Here is a 7,850-nt window from a genome sequence, read left to right as displayed (position 1 = left end):
CTCAGAAACCTGCATCCACAGTCGGCCTGGATCAGCTCCCACCCAGAAATGATTGCCTTTCCGAGGTGAGACCGTCACGGGCATGGCTGTTCCTGCGGCCAGACCTTAACCTGGACTTCCTGACTGATCCACGGGACCCTCAGTGGACACCCTGGGCTCTGGAATGACATGGTAAAAGCCAGATTTTTTATATCCACTAAAAGCTTTGCTCAGAGGCAGGAAGTGGGTTTAGATATTGCTGTGTCCAACCGGGGACGGGTAGGACAAGGAGGAAAGGCAAAGCCTTCCCTTCCAGAAATAAAACATTTTATACTCAGCTCTGCCGGAACAGGGGTGGTCCCTGGAAGGCAAGGAAATCTCTCCCTGCGCTAAGAAGTGGTAGCATCACCCATCAAGTAAACTGCTAGCTCCCCAGGCAGCTTTGCTACTGGAAGGCTCACGTGTGTCACGTTACAGCTAATTGAACGTGAGGCACTTCTTTTTCCAAGCCCCCTTGGTAATGGACGCAGCTCTTTACGCGTGGAGGCAGACTTTAACCTTCTGACTGGATGTTAACCGAGCACACTCCTTAGGAGGAAGAACAAGAAGTTTGAAGATATAAAAGAGATCTTCACGTGCCTTGGATGACCAGGTAACAGCGTTGTTCGTATGACTCTCAAAAGGAATCTAAGCCAATTCCAAATTGTAAACTCCATTTTGGTATCTGTTTCAGGCAGGAATTGTGGCCCGGTGGTATTTTACCCTGGGTGGGCTGGCTACGCAGAAAGTTTCACAGTTTCTACGTGTGAATTCTGGGACGAGACAGCCTTTCGGGGTGAGTGGTAAGTTTCCCTGCACACCCTGCAGGGAGGTGATGTCATGTGTCACTGTTTCTTCTGAGAGTTCCTGGTTGTGAGTCAGTGGTCTGGAAAGCAGACTGGGTCCCTCTGTTTCCTCCCCCCGCTTGTCATCCGTCACTGGTCCTGATCATTCTCACTTGGCACTTTGTCACGTGTCACAGCCTGACCTGACTTCTCCCTACCGCTTGCCTGGAGGTGGGCAGAGCTGGGTTCCTCAAGGGCTCTCATTACCAGCTGAGCAGTGATGCTCACACACACCAAGTCCCCAGACAGGGAGGGCTGGGGTACCGGGAGACCCAGGTTCTGTGATACATGAAATAAAGACAGGGAACGTTTCTAACCCAACTTTCAAGCTCTCGGATAATGACATGGTGGCCATAATAGCATCCTTCTTCTAGTGAAAGGCATAATTCAGAGGAGCCAGCAAGGTCTGGACACAAGGGCAATTGGAGACACAAACCCCATAGAGATGAACTAGCTCAATTGTAACCGTTTGCGTGGTTTTCATGGGCCTGCTTGGCAGTGTCTGTTTCCCAGTGAGAGGGGCGTTCCGGGGGCAATGGATACACTGAGAGTAGTTTCAGAGGGATACTGATGGGTGTCAGAAATGTGTTACCATAAAAATGTTTTACTTTCTCCACTAGTGTAAACGAGGCAGGTTTCAGTTTTACCCTCAATGTCTGCAAAACACCTCTTCTTGTGTGAGAACATCGCAGCTCAGGGGCCTCAGTTTCTTAGTCCCAATTAGAATTTTAAAGTAATAGTAGTTGTTAAAGCTGCAATCTTGTGTCTCAGACTTCACCTGAAAATGCAGGCGCTAAAAACCTGCAAGTAGACCAAACCGACAAGTCTCCTGCTCACTGTTCGGAGACCCACCCCCCTCCCCGGAGAGTGTCTATTTTGACAGCAAGCCCAGAAGACAAATCCTAGGCCTCCCCACTGTGTGTCAGTGCTGCTCACGGTACTGAGTTCAGTCCTAAAGCAGTGCTCGTTGGTCCCACATTAGAATCACCTGGGGTGTATTTACAACTACCCATCCCCACCCCGCCATCATTCGCAGCTGGGCGATGTGGTTACCTGTTTCGTGCTACCTGGTGTTTCTACCTGTGTCCCTGGTTCAGAATCACAGCTCGTGGAGTTGTGATCAGACCATTTGGGATATTTTATTGTGCAGATCCAAAAAGGAATGCTGTGTGTCCTGTAGGTCTTTGCTACTCGAAGTGTGGTTAGGCCTGCACCTGGTGCTCTGGCTAGAACGAGAGATTTGGGGAATTCCTGTAGAATGGCACCGTCAGCTGGAACTTTCGGAGATGATGTGGATGTCCTACATCTGTGCTGTCTGATATGGTAGCTGTGAGGCGCGAGTGGCTGTTGAACACTTGAAAGGTGGCTCCGGGCAACTAAGAATAACATTTTAAATCTTGTTTAATTAATTTAAATTTGCTTTAAAAGAGCCACGTGTGATTAGTGGCTGCAGTACTGAGCAGAGCAGATAGAGAGTATTAAGGGGCCGACTGGGCGGACAAACATGGTACATTTTCTTCCATGGTGTCCAGAAGACGCCCCTTCTGCCCCAGCATCTCCTGGGTCCTGAGGCCGGCTGCCTGGCAATAGGAGGGGTGCCTCAGGGCAGCCATGCTCACAGGGTGCTTCCCAGACCAGCAGCAGCAGCGTCTCCTGCGGGCTCTCGAATCAGGCCTCCCGAATCACAATCTGCATTTTAACAAGGTCGCCAGGTCACGTGTACGAACATCTGAGTTTGAGAAGCTCTGCCAGTAAATGCTGCTCTGCTCTCCAGGGGGCACGTGGCCATTCACACACACTCTTTTCTAGGAGGTCACCGTGCGTTGTTGCTGGCATCGCGGATGCTACAGGAAGTACCAAATGGGGACAGGCACAGATGACGCGGAACAACACACTTGAAATTGGGGGTGGATTGGTGAATCTGGAAGGCAAGAGAGTCATCTTTTTGTTCTAATAAGCCCTCATTTTCACTGGATAAAGGAATAACTACAGAGAACTTAATTGAAGGGCCAGGATCTAACTCAGGGTGACTCTCACCCAATCTTCAGATTCACCCCACTCTTTAGACGTGGACCCCTTGGATATGCTGCCAGGTGTATTGCTAATATTGGAAATTCCTGTGTGGTACTGATGAACTAAACAGGCCTGTCTCCTTTCTGTAATGAAGCCGGGACTGATTCTATATGTTTCCTTTTAAGCCCCATAAGATTTTGCTTCACTTGCAAGATGAGAGATTTCCTATGGAGGAAAAAAATAGCTCAGCAAAGAAAGTCACTGCATGTAGCAAAAGGGGGCAGAAAATAGAAAAAGGAGGGGAGTGGCTTATATAACAGCAATTTTTTGTAGTGAATGTGGGGACAGGTCCCATCGGGAGGACATTTAGGCTGTCATTTTTTTTTTTTTTTATGCGCTACGCGGGCCTCTCACTGTTGTGGTCTCTCCCGTTGTGGAGCACAGGCTCCGGACGCGCAGGCTCAGCAGCCATGGCTCACGGGCCCAGCCACTCCGCGGCATGTGGGATCTTCCCGGACCGGGGCAGGAACCCGTGTCCCCTGCATCGGCAGGCGGACTCTCAACCACTGCACCACCAGGGAGGCCCCTAAGCTATCATTTTTGAAATGATAATGGGGACCCAGGTTTGAAGCCAGAAGCAAACACAGCTGGGAGTGGAGGAGCAGATGACTCAGCCCCTAGAACGTGGGAGGGCTAGGATCATTTCTCCACCCAGGGGAGCACCAACAGTCATCCATGGTGTTGGTGGTATCCTGCAGTCATCTTGGTGTGAGTGAGAAGGCAAACATTCCTCAGGCAGCTCATGTGAGTAATTTAATCACAGCTCTCTGCATGCCAAATTCTGGCTGTTTAGCCCAGACAGCCTCTGAATTTTCCTTCCCTAGGGACCTCCTGCCCCCTACTCCTTTCCCTAGGTGGCACCCCCAACCCAAATATAAAACAATACAACTGGGAATGGGTTTTAATGCCTCTTTCACAGCTGTCCAGGCCATTCGAAATCCTGCCCCCTAGAAAGCGGATTCAATGATTTCTTATCAATATTCATCTCCCCTCTTCCCCTTATACAGTAGCTATTTTTTAAAGCAGTCATAGACTTTCATTTGCAAAAAAGCACAAGATGAAAACAAAGGAGGTATTTAATTCTGGCATTTTGTGTGACTCTACCCACACGTAAGTGCAAAGCAGTGAGGGGATTCGGTCAGTCACCTCCTCCGGGGGACCTACAAGGGCCTGGCACAAGAAAGCACACCATTGGAGCTTTGACACATAACTTCTTATATCCCACCACCAGAACAAGGATACAGAGAAAAAGTCCTAAGTATGTCAAAGTACAGAGTAAGTCAAAGCACACATTCAAAAAGTTTTTCGAGATAACTCTCATGCAAAAATAAAAGAAGGGGACAAGTATAGGTCTAAGAATTGTTAACTCATTATTGCAGGAACCAGTGATTTGGTAGAGCTGGTCCCAGGGGCACTTTGAGGATCTGGGGGTTTGGAAGTACATACAGGGGCTGAGTAAAGAAAAGTGCTGGATACGGCATTAAAACTTCTGTGATGCTTCTCACTCTAAGTGTGACACATGCACAAAACAGTGAAAAACTGAAACATAGTATAGTGTTAATTTCTATTTGAAGGTATTCTACAGAAAGAAAGAAATTAAAGCATTATGAAAGAAGCTCATTCTTAAATATTATTGTCACCTTAAAAATAAGATGAAGCGGGCTTCCCCGGTGGCGCAGTGGTTGAGAGTCCGCCTGCCGATGCAGGGGACACGGGTTCGTGCCCCGGTCCGGGAAGATCCCACATGCCGCGGAGCGGCTGGGCCCATGAGCCATGGCCGCTGAGCCTGCGCGTCCGGAGCCTGTGTTCCGCAACGGGAGAGACCACAACAGTGAGAGGCCTACGTACCGCAAAAAAAAAAAAAAAAAAAAAAAAGATGAAGCAAGAGACAAACTTTGGCTTCCTTTTTAAAAGAGATACACTGACTTTATCATAAGTAGATGCTGAATCTTGTCAAAAGGTTTTTCTGCATCTGTTGAGATGATCATATGGTTTTTATTCTTCAATTTGTTAACGTGGTGCGTCACACTGATTGATTTGCAGATATTGAAAAATCCTTGCGTCCCTGGGATAAAGCCCACTTGATCGTGGTGCATGATCCTTTGAAGGTATTGTTGGATTTGGTTTGCTAATATTTTGTTGAGGAATCTATGTTCATCAGTGACATCGGTCTGGTTTTGGTGTCAGGGTGATGCTGGCCTTGCAGAATGAGTTTGGAAGCATTCCTTCCTCTGTGATACACTGATTGTTTTCATGCTTGTATGAACACACTTTCTCTATATTTGTTTTGCCATTCGTGGTAGAGGGCTACTTGTGTTTCTCATTCTTTTTTCCGATTGCATGCATTAATTAGGAGCTTAACAGAGGTGAGAGCATGTATTTTTCAATTTTTCAGTAATCTAGGTATTTATAAACCAGTCTTTCTGTATTTGAAAAAGTTGGAGCTATTGGTAAAGCTAGGAAAATTTCACAATACCATTGTTCAAAGAATAACAAGATTTGTCACATTTTACTATTTTGATTATCTTTTAATTTACTTTGATAATTGTTACAGATTGAATTGTATCTCACCTGGCCACACACACACACACACACACACACACACACACAGTATGTTCAAGTCCTACGCCCTGCAACCTGTAAAGTGGCCCTATTTGGAAATAGCCTTTGCAGATATATTCAAGTAAAGATGAGACCATACTGGAGTCAGGTGGGCCCTAACCCAATGACTAGTGCCCTTATAAAAGGGAAATTTGGACAGAGACACACAGGGAGAATGCCACATGGCCACGGAGGCAGAGGCTGGAGTTATTCTGCCACAGGCCAAGGACTGCCAACAACCACCAAGCAACTCAGGGAGAGGCATGGGACAGACTCTCCAAGTCATTTCTCCGAGATGGAAGTCAAGGATCTCCACCTCTTTCTGCCTTCGGGGGTCCTCCTTTCCTTTAATATCCAAATACTACGTTTCTAGAAATCGTGTTCCAAATGGCAGACTAATCATACACATTTCTCTCCCTCCCCTCCCCAAGTCCTCTTAAAATGAAAGTAAAGGTGGACAAGAGGAATTAAATCCATAAAAACAATGAGATCTACATGAAATTCGTCAGGAAATTTGAACCTATGATAAATTTATTGAAGATAAAAGCAGATAAGAGGATACTGATGGATACAACAAAGCAATGTAGGAACGCTCCAGTCCCAGACATATCCCTGTGAATTTTACAACTTGGAAGATTAAGAAAACTTTCCAGAGGAAAAGAAAATCAGATCAATTATAAGGGGAAGGAGATTCAGACCAGCATGGATTGGATCTCTTTTCAACAACATCATATAGTGAAGCACAATGGAGAAATGTCTTCAAATTAAGAGGGAATGTATTTTGAACCTAAAATGTCACTGTTAGTCAAAATATCGATCAAGCATGAGGGCAAAATAAATGTTTTCAGACATATACAGACTCTGAAAGTTAGCCTTTTGGCGCCCTTCTTGAGATAAAATAAGGAAGAAAAATATTTGAGATCTATTGATAGAAAACAATGGATCTACCCTGGAAATACAGGGACAAGAAAAAAAAAACGGCCTTGGGACTAGAATTCCCTGCAGATCTAGAAAATAAGAAATTCAGATTGGAGCAGAAACGCAGAAGTCTCTGGAAGCACGTTTTCAGAAAGAAAGCGGATTTTCTGCAGCAGTTTGTAGAATTGGAAGTCTGGATATTTCTGAAGGTCTGTGGTAGTAAATGTCCTCTGTTGACAGCAGAAACAATAAAAAATTGTAAAAGGAAGGACAGATGGAAGAGAGGGAGGGAAGGAGGGAGGGAGAAGGAAGAAAAAGAAAGGCAATTAGAAACCTCCTGAGGAAGGGACCATTTAAGAAAATAAGGATTCAAACAAGAAGCGAGCTGAAATACAGCACAATCATAATTTTGAGCAATTGAAGGGGGACGAGAAGAGAATTCATTTGACCTTGATGCTAGAAACATTTCCCTTTAAATGTCATGGGAGTAGTGACGCTGGAGTCACAGAGAAGGAGAATTCATCTTAGCTCACGATGAGGCTGCAGAGTTAGCACCGGTTATCAGTGTTAATGTGGTTCATTGGTGTTCAGTCTGTAGAATCAACCTCTAAACAAAGTCTAGAAAACTGACTTATGATTACAGAGCAGGACGCACCTGTAAAAGTAAACCTGTAGCTGACAATGACAGTGTCACCGAGGCCGTCAGATGACGTTTGTCCTCTACACGATGTCTCCTCTCCCAGATCTGTTGGGTTTGTTGTTCAACACGCCTTGCAGGGCCCAGCTCTGCACCTCGGGCCTGGCTGCTCTGTCTCTCTCCTTCCAGCCGAGCGGATCTACCCTTCAGGCTCCGGCCGGCTCCCTCGGCAACCCCAGTGGATGATGACCTCTCACTGCACGTTTGGGGACGGCTTCTCAAGCTCAAGGTGACTACCCGATGTAGGAGATGGGGGATGTTCTCTTAACACTACTTATAAAATCAAAAAGCGTGCTGAATGTGATAGCAAAGGGAAATTCCAGTGGCTCCTTTAGAAAACTAGCCTACAGCTGGGAACCTGATCTATCCTTGAGCTAATATTCTTGATCGTTTCAACTTTCAGGACAAAAGCAACACACCCTTGTGTTCTCGTCACACTCATTATCCATCACACTTAAACTGGGCACGTGCCCCTTTTCTTACTGAGAAGAGCAGAGGACCAAGCCGGTTCCCTGAGGGCACCTTGCTATCTGGATGCAGGACCAGCGGTTCTCGCCGTTGGCTGCATGCTGCCATCCCCTGGGGAGCTTTGGAAAATCCTGACCTCACTCCAGACCAGTTCCCTCAGAACCTCTGGTGCTGGGGCCCGGGCATCAGTGTTTTTTTAAAAGCTTTCCAGGTGATCCCCAAGTATAGCA

General features: G+C 46.4%; 1 protein-coding gene across 1 annotated transcript in view; it reads left to right on the top strand.

Moving 5' to 3' along the window:
* The first annotated feature begins 228 nt into the window (after positions 1–228).
* RIN2 (Ras and Rab interactor 2) overlaps positions 229–7,850 on the top strand; it is a 238,423-nt gene continuing 230,801 nt past the window's right edge. Inside the window, exon 1 of the mRNA XM_079944030.1 lies at positions 229–814. The gene's annotated coding sequence lies outside the window, so the exon portion shown is untranslated. The remainder of the gene's footprint in view (positions 815–7,850) is intronic.

This window comes from Stenella coeruleoalba (genome assembly GCF_951394435.1).
Source record: "Stenella coeruleoalba genome assembly, chromosome: 15".
Lineage (NCBI taxonomy): Eukaryota > Metazoa > Chordata > Mammalia > Artiodactyla > Delphinidae > Stenella > Stenella coeruleoalba.
This window is presented reverse-complemented; position numbering and strand designations above follow the sequence as displayed.